Here is a 17,045-nt window from a genome sequence, read left to right as displayed (position 1 = left end):
CAAGCAACAGCAAAGAGATTTGGGAGAGAATGTTTCAGTAACTGCTAAGTGGCCAAGGGAAAAACAACAACAACCCTACTCTGGCCTGGCCTGTCTGTTCAACAGGTTTGATATGCATAAATAAGCTGGTAAATCTTTTCAGGCCATGGAGGCAAACATTTATCACCTGCTAATTGCGGCAGATCAAACTTCTGTTAAAATGACAGCTGGCAACCTGGCTGCTGCCAATGTAATTATACTGCAGAAAGAGATTAAGGAACTCTTGCCCTTGTTGCGGCTACAGTTCAAGATTCCCTCTTGTTCCTTCTTCAGCAGCCTCCTGACTAGGCTAGAATGCTGTGGACTGGAGGAGATTTCACTCTCCAAGACAGTGCAGAATCTCCAAAAGGGCTGATGGGCTCCTGCTCCTTTATCAGGCAGATAGTGAACATAAAGATTTCCATTACCACAGAGATGACTAACCTGTGGTCCTCCATGTTGCTGGACTCCAACTCCCATCAGCCGCAGCCAGCGTGGTCAGAGCTGATGTGAGTTGTAGTCCAACAGCACCTGAAGGCTTTCTTCTTGTTGTTTAGTTGTTTAGTCGTGTCCGACTCTTCGTGACCCCATGGACCAGAGCACGCCAGGCACTCCTGTCTTCCACTGCCTCCCACAGTTTAATGTCCCTGTGTGCTGAAAAACACATTTCCTGTTGAACTGTGCTGTGATGCTGTTAAAAACATTTTCCCCCTGCACAAGACAGATTGAGAAGTATTCCCTATTAAGGGGGGGGGGAGACTTGAATTTTTAGCAGCACCAGAGGCTAAAAATGAATAGAAACATAATCAGAATTTTAATTAAGGCTGAAATCTTAAACGCATTTACTAGGATGGCAAACCTTATTGAAATTCATGATACCTGCACTCAGTCAATATGTTTAAGAACAACAAATTATATGCCAGATAGAGTTTGCCTGCTCAGAATCTAATTCTTCCCTTCAATACAGTCTCCCAATATATGTTTTCTCTTGCTGTCAATGTGAATATGGGTGTTATAGTCCAGCTAAATCAACAGCAGATTGAAAAACAGCTCCGGTTCAATTTCTCCATTACTATTATTGCATAGAAACCTACCCAAGGAGACTGGGTCCATTGTGCACTTGGTGATCTGTTTCTGGTCCCTTCAGCAAAGGGCAGATCCACACCATACATTTAAATCACATTCAATGCACATTTTAAAACACATGTGTCAGAGTTGCTTCCAGATCCTAGCTCACAGAGGATCACGCTAGCCAGCGATCATTAAATAAAAGTCTTTATTGAGTTACAGTTTCCATTCTCAAGCTGCTGCGTGCAACCCTACGTCTAATGGTTAGATCGGCGAAGCTCCATCTGAGTCTCCGCCCCTTGTACACCAACTTAATATCCTAGCCTTGCTCCACCTTTTCCGCCTGACTGTTCTTCTCTGGGTCCCTCTGCCCCCCGGGGTCTCTTCCTTCCGGGATTCCTCTGACGCTGACCCCCCTGACTCTTCTCCCTCCTTTCGGCGGGCTTTAGGACCTGGCTCCCTTTCCGGGCTGCCTACTGCGCCACCTTCCTGTGCATTTGAACTTGGCGCGCGCGCCCAACCTTCCACCTTCCGTCTGACCGTTTCTTCGCTCCCCGATGGAGGTGTGGCCACTCCTGACTCGTGCCCTCCCCCCTGTTGTGAGCTGCCAGCGCTTGATCCCTGGCGCCCTTCCTCTTCCCTGCTCTCTGGCGGTGACGCTGGTCCCGATTTCCAACTGCTCCCCTCTGAGTCCCCTCTGGCTCTATCTTCCTGGGGTGTCCCCCTAGGCTCCCCCCTTGCCCTGGCCACTGGTGCTCCTTTCTGTGAATCTTCTGATTCACTGGAAAGACTCGGAGATCTCGGGTCGTCGTCATCACTCATCTTTTCTTCTGCCTCCTCCCCCTCGCTCTCTGTTTCCTCCCTTGCCCTTGCCTCTGCTCCTGAACCCCTGACAACATGGCTTCCCCAAAAGATGCTGGGAATTGGACTTCCACGGGGGGAAATCAAATTATTCACAACACTTCTGCACATGAGAAATAAGAGCCTACTGATACCAAAATACCATTCATCAGTCTACAACAGAGTATTTGTGTTCTCCCATTAATTCTCCACATATTTTAGTTTTCTCCACAGTACAAGTAAATATATTGAGATATAAAGGGAACAGCACAATATTTTAGGTCCTGGTTTCCCTTCTGCATAAAAGTGAATTTCATAGAGAAGAAATGTGGCTGCCACATTAACCACCAAAATCCTATCCATTATATGCTAATATGATCAAAGACCTGAGCTCCTGTCAGCAGTCTCTCCATTGCTTTTTGCATCAACTGGAGCTTTTGGAGACTTCTGAGGGCAGCCAGAATAAGATAGCATTGCAATGCAATACAGTAGTACCTCTGGTTACGTACTTAATTCGTTCCAGAGGTCTGTTCTTAACCTGAAACTGTTCTTAACCTGAAGCACCACTTTAGCTAATGGGGCCTCCCGCTGCTTCTGCGCCGCCGCCACGCGATTTCTGTTCTCATCCTGAAGCAAGGTTCTTAACCCGAGGTACTATTTCTGGGTTAGCGGAGTCTGTAACCTGAAACGTATGTAACCTGAAGCATATGTAACCTGAGGTACTACTGTAGTCCAATCTAGATGTGACGAGACAGGAAACTGTAGCAAGATGCTACTGAGGAATACAGAATGGAACAACTTTCCCCCTCTGGCTTCTTCAAACAACACCTTCATCTGGTGAATGTTCAGTATACAGTTGAAAAGGGCAACACATTTATTTGCTTCTTAATGGCATATTTGAATCATTCTCACCACCGTCCACATTACAGAACGGTCCCCAGCCAACGTGTCTGCTGTTCTTGCAGAGTTGCCTTGGAGGTGAAATGCAGGAAACAGAAAAGGCCCTTCTGCATCATATCTGGCTGTCAGCTGCGGGAATCAGAGTGCCATGCTATGTGGAATGGATCCAGTACAGAACTTCTCAAAAGAGAAAAAACCTCACAGATGTTGGATATGAAAAATATTCTTCAAAAGATCAGTGATTAAAAACATTTTTCCTCACAATTTTGTTTTTTTTAAAAAAATCTTTTCTGGGATTTAAAATGTTGCCGGGAAGTTACTGTAATCTGGGGGAGTGGGGGAGGGGGAGTGTTTGACTTTCTAGATTCTTGGAATAGGAAGCCAATGTTCTTTTGGCTAGAGTTTTCAAAGGACTCCTTCCTGAATTCTTTGTAACATTTCCAGAACAGAATCTGGTGACTGACCCATAAGGCACAATATATTTTCTAATTCTGTGCTTGCAGCATGTATGCAGCAGTTGTATGGCTTATCAGTGAGCATAACAGCAGATCTCTGCCTTTCTGAGATAAATAGAGTACATTCTGAATGATTCATGACTTCATTTTCATGCCCTGACTGACTCCAGCTACAAAAGCTGAGGCTGCTTGGGGTATTGTTTTGCGGGTTTTGTAAGGGAACTAGGAATTGTAGGGGTAAACTATTGTTCACAGGATCCTTGGGAGGGGAAAATGTTCTTTAAATGTATTTTAAATGTATGGTGTGTGCACAGGTTGGGATTGCAGTTTATCTTGAACGCAAGGTAGGGTTTCACTATAGGTGAAATATATAGATGACCATTCCATTTTGCTCATTCATTAGAATCTAATGTAGGCACACATAGGTACATATAAAGATAAAAGACAACAAAAGTCTCTCTCAAATTAATGTTGTCATTGAATTGCTATTTCAGATTTTTGCATGGTATTATAGCCATCTCTGACCTAAAGGTGTTTAACAAGGTACTTGTGCACAAATATTTATTTAGCTTTTCTTATCAAGTACATTACCAGAGTAATCTAACTGGCTGCCCTTACAGTTACCTCGACCTCCAGCCAACCTTCACAGCTACTTGACATTTCAGAAAGAAACCAACTTTAGACATCCATATAGATTTTGACAGTGCTATTTTTCCAGGACAAGAGGTGCTGGAACTCACCAAGAACCCCTCCCTGGTTCTCTTATAATGGCAATGGCGCCCACCTGAGAGATGCCAGATGTGAGTTCTGGTGAGTTCCAGGTGGGGGGGGGAAGCCCTGGATTTTGATTATATGACACAGTAAAAACTTTTTCGCATTCACTGGGTGATGAGATCATATCACATGAGGCAAGGAATTGGCAACAAAGAAGGAATCAACTCAAGAAGAGTTTGGATTTGATATCCCGCTTTATCACTACCCTAAGGAGTCTCAAAGCGGCTAACTATCTCCTTTCCCTTCCTCCCCCACAACAAACACTCTGTGAGGTGAGTGAGGCTGAGAGACTTCAGAGAAGTGTGACTAGCCCAAGGTCACCCAGCAGCTGCATGTGGAGGAGCAGAGACACAAACCCAGTTCACCAGATTACGAGTCCACCGCTTTTCTTCATATGCTGTAAGCGATTATGTTTTGCATTTATATTTATTTAAGATTCGATTTTTTTTCAGACTTAAAAATATGGCAATTTAAAAAATCACAAGGTTTCTTTCGTTAAGATTTTGCGCAAGCTATATCCTTGAGTTGTTCGCTCTCTGTATGCCAATTATATATAAGTTTAGGTTTAATCTGGAGGCAATCCTATATACCTTTACCGAAAGGGTGAGCAGACTTCTCCAATATAGCTTCTGGCAAACTGACAGCAGTAAGCAATTGACCTCAGGAAGCAGGAAGACTTTAGAGGAGGCAAATGTGTGCCATCTTCTTGGCTGGATCCTAATTATTAAATCTCTAACCAGAAAGAAGACCACAGGGGAAGATGAAGAATGTGCTTGTCCCAAGAAGCTGGAGAATTTAATTAGCATTTTTATGGTGGCAGTGGAATTATAAGGGAAAGGAACTAAAGTATATTTATAGGGCATTTGGAGAAGGGTTGGTAAACCAGATCCTTAACAGTTTAGAGGGATTAGAACAGCCATCTTTCACATTTGGTGCCACAGTGGTGGAACATAGGACCAATGACCTTCACAAAATAAGCAGCAAAATAAATGAGCAAACAAACATGTTGGCAGTGTAAAATCTTTCATTGGTTTCATTTGGAACAGTTTGTCTTCTGTAAGATAAAAAGTACATTTTGGTCTTCTATGCCTGAAATTACATTAGGACTAATTGTAAGCTTGAAGCAGCACAGAAACATATTGCACATTTAATTACCAGGGACATTAACTCCACTGAAAATGACATGAAACGGAATCCTCATAATTCAAGCTGGTTTCCAAAGCCAAGAGTAGCAAATCTGCTGGGCTCCTATCAGTTTTGTGGCATCTCTGAAGACAATGGACTGGAAGCTTGTTGGGACTCACAATGAAGAAAGTCTCTGATAAGGGACCCATCTTGTGGCTCAGAGCTTCTATTTACTTCTCAGAATGGCTCATTTATTTACCGGTAATTGCTTATTGTAAGAATTAATAGGCCACTTCCAATGCCCAAAGAGGCTTACATAAGAGCTAAGTACCACTAAACGTACCTAGACATTACCATTGGCTAAATCAGACTTCGCCTGTGTTATCAGTCTTCACATTACAGAGTTGAGTAGTTTTACCATTTACCGGTACTTGTTACCTGGAAGTCGGGATAGCATATGAATGAACCATCTATGCACTTTCTGGTGCTTCCAGGCAACACCCAAAATAGATGTCAGCATCTCATAATGGGTCCAGAAAGACCATGCAAACCCACTGCAAATGGTTACAGCTTTAGATAATAATCATACTGTAAAAGACACGTGATCTCTGTACATCATAGGTAATCTATAAATCTGGCCTGCCTATGTGTCTGGAAGTCTTAATCACTTTGCCTTCATAATTTAAGAAGATATTGCAACCAAACTGGTCCCATTCTGGTCTAGTGGGCAGAAGAACGAGCTTGGGCTGAGATGGCTTTGCTCCGCTATGAAGCCTTATTCAAATCTCTGTCTATCAATCTAACTTCCCTGTGGTAAGAATTTTTGAGCAAATACAATGAGACAAATCCCTACAACTGGAGAGGGACCAGAAGTCAGGGATAGAGCCCAGGCTGGAATTATAAACATTAAAAGGATCAGGTGATGTGAAAAATGCCCTAGAAAGCCATTACTGGTCAGAATAAACAATATTAGGATAGATGGACAAGTAGCCTAATGTGGCACAAAGCAGCTTCCAGTTTCCTGTCTCTTGATCAATCCAGAGGAAATAAACTTATTTTACTATTTATTATTATTATTATTAAAGGTTTATGTACAGTACTGCTTTTCACAAAATGTATCAAAGTGGTGTACAACCATGTCAACCAATTAAACTGCACAAGAAATATATATGTCATACGGTAAACCATCACACAGTAAATAAGAAAATGAGCCAGTTGCTCAAGAGTCCAGCAATGTTAGGGTAAACAAGGATGACTTTGACTACTGGCAAAAACCTCCTAGGAGAGGTTGTTCCATAATGTAAGCCCACAGGGAACTTCCTCTTCTTGCTTGATGCCAAATCATTCATTTGGCAGGTGCGTGGTTCTCCATGATGGCGTTTTTCAGCATGGTTTGACGGTGAATCCATAGCTGGCCTGCTTCTTAGTTCTTTTTGCTTGTATCAGCAGCTCCTGCTGTTGTAGAGGAGGGTCTGTCTTGGTGGGGAATTAATCCCTTTTTTTCTCTGCCACCATCTTCTGCCTCTTAACACTTTCCCATTTCCAACATGGACATAAATCATTTTTAGCTATGTAACATGCCCTATTGGAAGCATTTCACAGGCACTAAAATGCACTGTATGCTCCAAGATGCTTGCCTGGGCTTCCACTGACTGGATTCATACAATTTACACAATAACTTTCAGTTTTAACTTGTAGCCTTGGTTTACAGCCTGCCACACTATAACATTTATGATACAAGCCCCGCCGTCTTACTGAAGCCTGCCAACTTACAAATGCATGCAAGAAATAGGTACAACCAAAGTCAATGTCAGAGCTGTAAAAGGACATTAAAACCTAAACCCCTCTCAGTCTTCTATAACATTGCACAGCAAGCTGTACAGTAATGCAACAAAATGAATCCATATGTGAATTAGTTCCTGCCTTCTGAAGCATTTGTAATGCTTTAGGCATCATTTCTTGGGCTTTACAATAGTCTCTGCTGTAACAGCGAAGAAAACTCAGACTGATGCTTGCACTGAAGCAAACTCACTGCATAATGAAGTCAGCATTTCAAAGCAGAGAACTTTTGTATGCATTTGCTTTTATAGGGGATTCTGTGCAGAAAGTGAGCAGTTTCTTGTGTTACATGATTGATGACAGTTATCAAAGAACCAATAGTATTTTGAAGTCACATGTATGGTTTAAGAACATAAAAAGAGCCTGCTGGATCAGGCCGAAGGCCAATCCAGTTCAGCATCCTATAGGCACAGTGGCCAACCAGGTACCTATGGGAAGACCAAAAGCAGGACCTGAGTGCAGCAGCAGCACTCTGCTTACCTATAATTGAAAAACAACAACTGCCTCTGACTATGGCGGTAGAACATACCCATCATGGCTAGTAGCTCTACCCTAAGGAAATAAAAATAGGAAAGGGCTCTTGTGATGTTCCAAGCCCAAGTTGTAAGTGTTCCCACCAGGCAGTCTCTGGTGCTAAGAGTCAACCTGGGGCTCTGAGGAACCTTTTTTTCCCTTTTGCCTTTATTATTTTATTCTCATAATATACATTCATTACAACAGACAACTCCAAAATAAAATCAAATATAGCAAAACCGTAAGTCTCATGTGGAAAGGGAGAGTTCTTCAGGTAACCTGTGTAATTCCAAAGGTCAGCTGGCTGGTTGCACTAAATTATGTGTCTGCATTTCCACTCTCACTGAGAAGCTCTGAAGGATCTAATCTACATATAGTTTGAGTTTCACTGTGTAATAGTAAAGTCTGGCAATCAGGGGGAAAAACAGGCAAGGAAAAGCCGAAAAAGGATGGGCTCTTTGCTGTTTTATATCCTGAAGGTTGTGTGGTGCTTTGAAACATAACTACAGATTTCATTTCACTGCCATGTCATAAACGCCATTGACATCAAAGTGACAAATCTCCCCAAGACAGAGAGGGGTGGGAGATGGAAGCTCAGTAAAATGGATGTTATAGTTGTCTGCTCAGTGTCTATACTTCTTGTGGATTGCGGTTGCACTAGTAAAAAAACAACCTAGCACTGTCCATACAGGCGAGGTATGCAAAATGGGCAAAGCAAGGCCTGCTATGCAGTGGAGAATGTGACTGAAGGATGGTATAAAAATATTTACAATAAATACATTTTTCAACTCAGGGGAACATTGGACCACATACTTGGCCAGGTCTACCCTGTGCCCATTTTCTATCAGAGAGAAAGAACATTGCTGACGTTCTTTTCCTTTCAGGCACCTCAGAGAGCCCATACACCCTATGTATTCTTAGCATATTTTCCATCAGAAGCCAAACAGTTTGTGAGAAAGTTCAAAACCTTAGAAAATAGAACTGGAGGGTACAAACAGAGAAGCACTCTCAATTAATTAAAATGTAAAAAAAAAGAGATGCCATTTCAAACCATCCTGCAGAAAGTGATTGCTATATGAATCTTTTTTTAAAAAAAAGAAAAAAAAAGCTTGTTTCTCCCAAGGATGACTCGCTGCTTACAGAGATAAACGTGTGTCTGCTTAAAGACATTCTCAAGATGTTGGAGGGAACAGCCCTGCCAAGAGGCCCACATCACACAGAACTGTGCATGTGCAGATCATGATTAAGTGAAGCTTTTGCGTAGTCCTGTGACGCAGCATTAACAACAGAGTTTCATCTCCGAAATGCAGCCATTCGGAGCTGTTTTTCTCCGGCAGTTGCTTGGGCTGAATCATTCACTGGGAGGATTGCAGGGAGTCTGCTGCAGCTCCTTGCTTTTAGTTATGCCATAGTTTTTCAGTTATATAGTATGGCAAAATGACATTAATCTGGACCTGTATATTCCCTTCCCTTCTTTCTCATGTCCCATGCCATTCCAGAGAGCAACAACAAAGCCCGGTGCAATGAAGAGCTTGCTTTCTCTGTCAAAGGACTGGAGAGAGATCAGTTGCCACCCACCAGGGTCATTTGAGCATCCTGACTATCGTTGGCCCACAGGGAGATCAGAGCTACAGGAATTGCAATTCTTCTCAACTTCTTTTTCACTTAACAGCCCATATATATAACTAAGTGTTGAGCAGGGAGACACCAAGCATCATTAAAGGGGAGTGGGGAGAGAAACTCTGTCCATATTATTATTCCCTGGACAAAAAATAAAACACGACTTCCTTGTTTTGTCCTCACCTTTTGTTCCTTTTCGATTCGGACCAACAAGTTCAAAGGAAAATCTAAAAAGGACATGTTGTGTTGTCAAATGGCTCCTGGGATGCATTAAATTGTTCTATCAATCTAAGTAGGGCCATGGCAAAAAAAACCCTGAAAAAACCCTTTCATATTCCAGGAATTGCCTACCAAAAGAATGATGAGCAGTGATGTCATGTTGCCAATGCTAATGAGACTTTTATGTTTGGTCGTTAATTGGTTAATGTTATTTAAGAGTCTGACAGTTTAAAAAAAGCCTACGCCTGCACAAACTGATGCGCTTATAGTACCATTCAAATTTTATATTGATTTTCAAGCAAAGTAAAAAGAAGTAGCTTCCAATTGTTCTATGAAATAGTTCATCATGTATAGTAGTCATGTTTGCCAATTTTGCCAGAGTCATAAGAACCATACAGGAAACCTCAAAAGCTGTTGCTTATCTCAAGAGCTTTGTTAAGAAAATTGGGGTGGGCCCAAGAGTCAAATAAAAGGACCGTGTTTCCCAAATACATATAGGAAGCTTGAAGCCTTAAGAAAACAAATGTGAATGGATTTTGAAAGTTCTAGTAGCATTATTATATTTCTGTTTCCATCGTCTCCTTTGGTACAAGTTTCCCATATTCATTGTCAAATCTTGGACACTAAGTACAGAATAGATAGTTCATGGGAAGAGAGGTGGGAAAGATTCCAAGATCTGACAGATAAGCAGTGGGGGAACTATTACAAGCAAAATAAAGTACTACCAGTATCATTATCAATGTTCAATCCATATCATAAAAAAGACTGCCATAAGATCCTTTCCTTCAGAGACTTGCAAAGACACTGGAGTGATCTACAAAGTAAACATTTCAGGATGGACAATGCAATTAAACTTAATAATTATTGTTTGTACTCTTTTGCCAAAGTGTGCACTGCTCAGACATTGTCTGACAGCTTTGCTACAATACTTTTAAAAGCTCTCTTAACAGCACCATAAAAATGTGTTGGGCAAGATATTGTGCATTATGGATGATGGAACTGTAAACCAGGCAGCTCAGCTCCACAGCAAAACAAGTGCTCCATTTTATTTCCCAAGCTCAGTGAATAATATCTGATTCACAAAGTGTAAAAGGGACTTATTAATCTCAGCTCCTGAAACATTTGTGTTTGCTTTATATAGGGATGCTTCCCTACCACCACACACAGAATTAGAGAACTGGAAGGGACTTCCAGATTAGCTCAGTGATGTATTCTAGAAATATTAATCCTACCTCCGGCTGCACTTTTCTACGGAAGGATACAGAAACACTGAACTTACATGATGAAAGAGAAAAGGCTGTTGGCAGTCAGTAACTCTCTTTCCCAATGGAGTGACTATGAAAGCATCCGGTTAATCATATCCCTTTGCATCCAGCACTTTACAGAAAGAACCATGACTTACTAGCAGAGCAGATGCATTGCATAGAGGAGGTCCCAAGTTCAATCCTCTAATAAAAGTGTCAAGGAACAGGTGATGGAGAAGAGCTTTGACAGCCTGAGACCCTGTAAAGATGCTGTCAATCATAGTAGACAAACAAAATAGTCTGGTTTATTATAATGTGGTACTCCGTGTTCCTTGCATTGTGACATCCCTTCTGTCCCCTCTTGCTACCTCAAGGAGAGTGATGCGAAAGAGTTGGCATCTTCACCTAACATCCGTGGGCAGCTGCCAAGGCCTCAACATCCTGGCAGGGCCCCCTAATGATCCCTGTCCTGCACCCCCTTAAATTGCTTTCCACAGGCCTGGCATGGTCAAGCAGCTAAATCTAGCCAGCTATTTAATTCCCTGCATTGTTCTTGATTTGGTGCAGCTCGGGGGCATTATGAGAACTTTGAAGGGGGACGGAGCTATTGACAAAACACATTCCCCCCACCCCGGGCTCCCACAAAGCTGGAGGCAGCTTGCACAGGCTAAGAAGAAAAGAAGACATGATAAAACTTCTGCTTTGTAAATCTGAGTCTCTTTACAGCTGACATGACACAAGCTTTGCCATTGTAGAACAGGGGTAGGAACATTTTTTTCAACCAAGGCCTATATTCCCTTTGGGGCAGGCATATGTCTTCTGTCCAGAAAAGCAAGAAACACAACCAGAGTTCGAAATCACTCAAGGAGAATGAAAACATAATTGGTAAGGGGGTGGCCTGGGGAAAGGGAGAGCTGGAGAGGGAATAAGACCTGGAAAACATCCCAAGGACCACAGAGAGATACCTGGAAGACCACTTTTATTCCCATCCTGAGATTTCCCATTCCTGTCCTAGGAATCAAAGACATTATGTGTGAGAACCTACGATTTCTTCAAAGAAAGGTCACCTATTTATTTGGTTTACAGAGAAGTGGAAAGAACTGGACTGAAAAGAGACACTTCCCAAGCTATGATTCAGCAGAGTTTCTGCAAGCTGAAACACAGAAGAGACTTTTAAAAATAAACTGCAGGAGCAAAATAACTTGTCTGTGTGCATTGCATACAAAACATGTACTAGAACTCAGCGAAGCACAGAGTTGTTGAAACATTTGCAATGTTTTCTTCTTCTTCTTCACACTGGGAGCAAGCCAGGTTATGTTCTCATAAGGAGACTGCCAAGATACACATCATATATCTCAGCTTCCAGAGATTTACAGCTTACTGCTGTCTCCAAATATGTCGCATCCTAAACACTCCACATGCCTAATGTGATGCAGAGGGAAGAGGCAGTCCCAGCTGGCCTTCCAGTGGATCATTATATTGCAGGCTGGGGTATAACACTGAATAACAACTCGAGAACTAACAATATTGCTGCGTGAGATAGATTAGTGGAAGAGCGGTTAGATGCTAATAATTTCAATTTCATGTATGGCTGATGCAAATTTCCAGAAAAAAACGTGCACAAAATCATAGTAGACATAGTGAGAAGTGTAAAGCCCTTCTCGCTGACCTGCTAGGTTTCTATGTGCCATGGATCTGTTTATACAGAAGAAATACTGAGTCAGACTTGCTTTCCCCTTCATCTACTATTTGTGAGAACTAAGCAACCATTCCCTAACCCTACCCACATAGATGCGTACGAGCCACAGAGGCCAGAGAAAATGAAACTTGGTTATTTGAAAGGAAGAGTAGGACTTGTTTTTTTACCAGCTCTGCATAACGTGCCAGTAATAAGAGTCAACGTTCAGATGTCTGCTGCTCTAAACTAATCCTAATCACAGCTCTATCTCTTTATTAAACACTTTAACTGAAGTACTGCAAACCTGTAATTTCCACCAAACATAAGAAATGGCAAAAATTGTACTTATTCACAAACAAGGAAAAGAGAAAACAAAACTTGGGAACCCTGTGAGAACAAGACAACTTCTTATGGTCTAGGGTGGGGAGCAAAAATTAAAGATAAAACTTTATTTCAACCAATTGGGAATCAGGGTATAGCTTTTCTTAGCTTCCTAAAGTTAGATGGCTATACTGAACCCTCTTACTTCATGGTCTACTCTAGATAAAGCCTTTAAAATAGAGGAACATAACGCTATCTGCTGATCTCAAATATTTTCTCTGATATTGGACCAACGAGGACATTGCTCCTTTTCAATGCAACCTTTGCCTCAATGTTTTATTAAAATCTGCCATATGGATACAAGTAAGCTAAGTCCCAGCATACTACCCTGCAAAGCAGTTTATTATGAGAAACATCTGCTAGATAAATGCTATTGGGAAATATCTGGGAAGATCATAATTTAATTCCGATCAGGAGTCTGCAATATAATGGCTTGATAGACAGATAATTCTTAATAATTATAATAATAATGTTCCAATATTTACAAATTAAACATATAGTAAATTCTAGTATTGTATGGCATGTTTCACTTAGAGACCATCAACATTTTTAAATGATGTTAACTAAGCAGCCAGCTAAATGAAACTTGATTGACTTTTATAAAATCACCACAGCCACCATTTACACACTCCTACCAAAATGAATGGAGAAATGAATTACATATAAATATCTTACAGATAATATGGAAGTAAGTGTGGAAGCACTCCACAGTTTACGGCTTGTATGTATCGTAAAGAAAAGAAAAGAAACTGGTTTTCAGATAGTATCTAGCACCACAGATATATATGGCCATGACAAATAAATGTTCGAGGTATGACATTATGTCTGATATATTCTGCACATGCCCTAAAGTTGAGGATTTCTGTTTCAGCATAGTAAATGAAATCAAAATAACTGGTTAGGAGCTATTGGTGGGCCCTTTAATAATTCTCTTTTGGTTATGTATAAAAAGTGCCACAATGGAAAGTGTCCTTTCATACTGTATTACAGTGTGGTATGCTGGTTTGACAGCCACGGACAGGAAGTCCCTACAGAGGGTGGCGAATACAGCACATGACATCATGCGCTGTCCCCGGAGTTCGCTAGATGACATCACGGGAGACCACTGCCTCAGGAGAGGGAGGAAAATTCTTAGTGACGACTCACACCCTGGCCAGCACCTCGTTAATCTCCTACCTTCGGGCAGGAGATACAGAAGTATAGTCAGCCGCACTGACAAGTTAAAGAACAGTTTTTATCTTTGGGCTGTTGGGCTGCTGAATGGAAAAAAATAGTGGTGTAATTGACTTCTGACAAGCACACAGAGCGTGAACAAGACTGAGTGTATGTGGGGGGAGGCTCATTTAATTTCACTGCACACAAGTGGTGTAGTGACAATAAACGTTTATTATATTATTTATTATTATTAAGTGCTATTTCCTGACCACAGGGAAATGATCTCAGCCCAGATATTTATCAGTTATAAATGAAAGAAGATTAACCTGCCCTGTGTGTGCCAGTGTGGTGTAGTGGTTAAGAGCGGTAGTCACGTAATCTGGGGAACCGGGTTCACGTCTCCGCTCCTCCACATGCAGCTGCTGGGTGACCTTGGGCCAGTCACACTTCTTTGAAGTCTCTCAGCCCCACTCACCTCACAGAGTGTTTGTTGTGGGGGAGGAAGGGAAAGGAGAATGTTAGCCGCTTTGAGACTCCTGAAGGGGAGTGAAAGGCGGGATATCAAATCCAAACTCTTCTTCTTCTTCTTCTTTACTGGGGACTAATTTTAAGGTTCTAGAAACTGGCCTACCAATATCAAAAATTAAAGGGGAATAACAATATGGTTGTTGGGGTTTATTTATTCATTATTGGAAAGATAAAGTACAAGATGCAGTCCACCTGTATGTTATCTAAGAGCAATTTAAGTTGGGATTTTATCAAACATTTCTTTCCTTATTTACCATTTTTTCACCTTAAATGGCTTTTTTAGTTTACTTATTGGTGAATTTGGTTGGCAAAAAGAACAGACTGTCCTTATGTTTTTACCATTCGTTTCTTATATATGTCATCCTGGTATACACTGTTAGCTAACTTGTTTGATTGAGAAATCTTGTAAGGTGTGCTACATATTTACGCTATTACATTATAAGAGCACAAGGGAGGTGTTCTTGGTGAGTCCTGGCACCTCTTTTTTCTAGATAAATAGCATTCTATACAACTGTAATAAAACAAACCTCTTTTTTAAATAAAGAATGAAGAAACTTCTACTAAAATAATTTGACCTGGTTATCAGCTCAATTCACAGATCCAAAAAAGCAGTCCGAAAGCAAAATAATGTGTGCTGCTATCATTTTCATGTGGGCTTAGGTGTTTGTATGTTTTTGAGGCTATGCCTCAAACATTTTGCTGATTTGAGATTAAACACCATGAATGCAGAAGCCTATTTCAAAATGCTAAGAGTGTGAAGGCTTTTTAAAAAAGGAGAATCTAATAAATCAGAACAAAATGCTATTCCAATGAGTCAAAGTAAGCACCATAAATTTAGAGAGGCTACTCAGGATATTTCACAAGTGGATAGAAATGAGCAGGCTCTCAATATTTCATAGGCTCCGGGTTACTCATACACACAGTTTCATTGTGGCCTGTTGCTGGTTGTAATCCAAACAGAATATAGTTAACAGTTCCCAGTATTAGCTGCCATGACATAAACATTAAAGATTCATCAAAGGCTCCATCGCCTGGAAGGGTCCAAATCGTCTTTAAACAAGATGATTTTATTATATTATCTCTAACACATGCACAAGTCCCATTATGGAATAATAGCATGCCAGACTTTGTGGATGGAATACATATTGTTAGGTGTTTGCTGCTTCCTTGAGCAGTGAGAATTTCCAGGAACAGCTCTGCTGAGTTTTGTTTCCTTTGGATGAAAGAGCGTCCTGGAGTCTTGAAGGCAACCTTTGCCAACCTGGTAATTTCCAGATGTTCTGGACTACAACTCCTTTCAGAGCCAGCTTTAACTGGAGTTATTCTGTCATATCAGCAGGGTTGACCTATCCAGGTCACCTGCATCCTTCTATTTCAGTAACTTCTATAGGACACAATCTCATCCAACGGGTAGCTAATATTTATTGCATTTCTTTCCCACCTTTTTCTCCTAGAAGCTGAAGGTGGTGTACATGGTCCTCCTTGTTCAATCCCCACTACAACCTGTGAGGAAAGTTAAGCTGAGAGGCCGTGACTGGCCCAAGGTCACCCAGTGAGCGTCAAGGCTGAGTGAGGATTTAAACCCAGGTCTCTTGGCTCCTAATCCGACAGTCTAACCACTACACCACACTGGCTCTGGGCAAGATAGCTTGTAGTTTTTGCAATTAATGTGCAGATTTGGATTTGGGTTTTTTTTAATGCAAATATCATCTCAGAAGGCTCATAATTATAAGGACATCAACAGGAATGGAAGGGGAATCTGCCATTCTTTCAAACTCTCATAAGTTACTCATTGCTCTGAAACATTCCATCCTCCCTCTGAAGGGACGATGGACCATAAACTCAGAAAAATCCTTCATTTTCATCTTTCAAGATACCACTCAATCACTTCTTGTAATTTCTGGCTTACTCTGATTTTTTCTTCTTGTCATTCACTCATTTATTCTGTGTCCTCCTTTCTTAATGAATGAGCCTTCTGGGAGCCTCTTTCATTTTTCTCCTTTCCCCCCCACAACATTCATACAGAACTGGGCAATATTATTAAATATCTGCACCATTACATAGCTGAACCAAATTAATTGTCTTTTCATTAACAATAAAAATTTTCTAGCCTTATTCCTTCATAATCTTGAAATTCTGGCTACATTTTCTTAGAAATGAAATTTTAATTACAAGCATGGAATATGTTCCCTTTCACATTGATACATTAACCAAGGCAGGGAGGGGATATGCCAGAGTCTAGGGTTGCCATATTTTGAAGAGCAAAAAGGAGGACACATTTGCCTACTTCAACTTTTAACTATGGATCTCTACAGTGACTCTCATCGTGAAAAAGAGGAGTTGTCCTAGAAAAAGAGGACATATGCTTAGCTGCTAGAAGTCTTATCGGGAAACATGACTTCACATAGCATGACTATTCCATTCCTAGTCCCATAATAAGTTACTTTTGGTGTATGGGAAAACACATAAAAATCTATACATAGCTGTTCTGGAAATCACAAAGCATTGAACAAAGTACATTGCCAAAATAGGCTAATGATCATTACGGGAGGTTTTTATTTTTATTTTTATTGTCCTGACCAAACATTTGAACCTTATCAAAGGTTATTATGACAAGGCGGCAGCAATAGTTGTGACAGAAGTTCTCCTTTTCTTCTTTTTCCTCTCATTCCATTTACATAAAAGGCA

Source organism: Podarcis pityusensis, assembly GCF_964106645.2.
Source record: "Podarcis pityusensis genome assembly, chromosome: 6".
Classification (NCBI taxonomy): domain Eukaryota; kingdom Metazoa; phylum Chordata; class Lepidosauria; order Squamata; family Lacertidae; genus Podarcis; species Podarcis pityusensis.
This window is presented reverse-complemented; position numbering follows the sequence as displayed.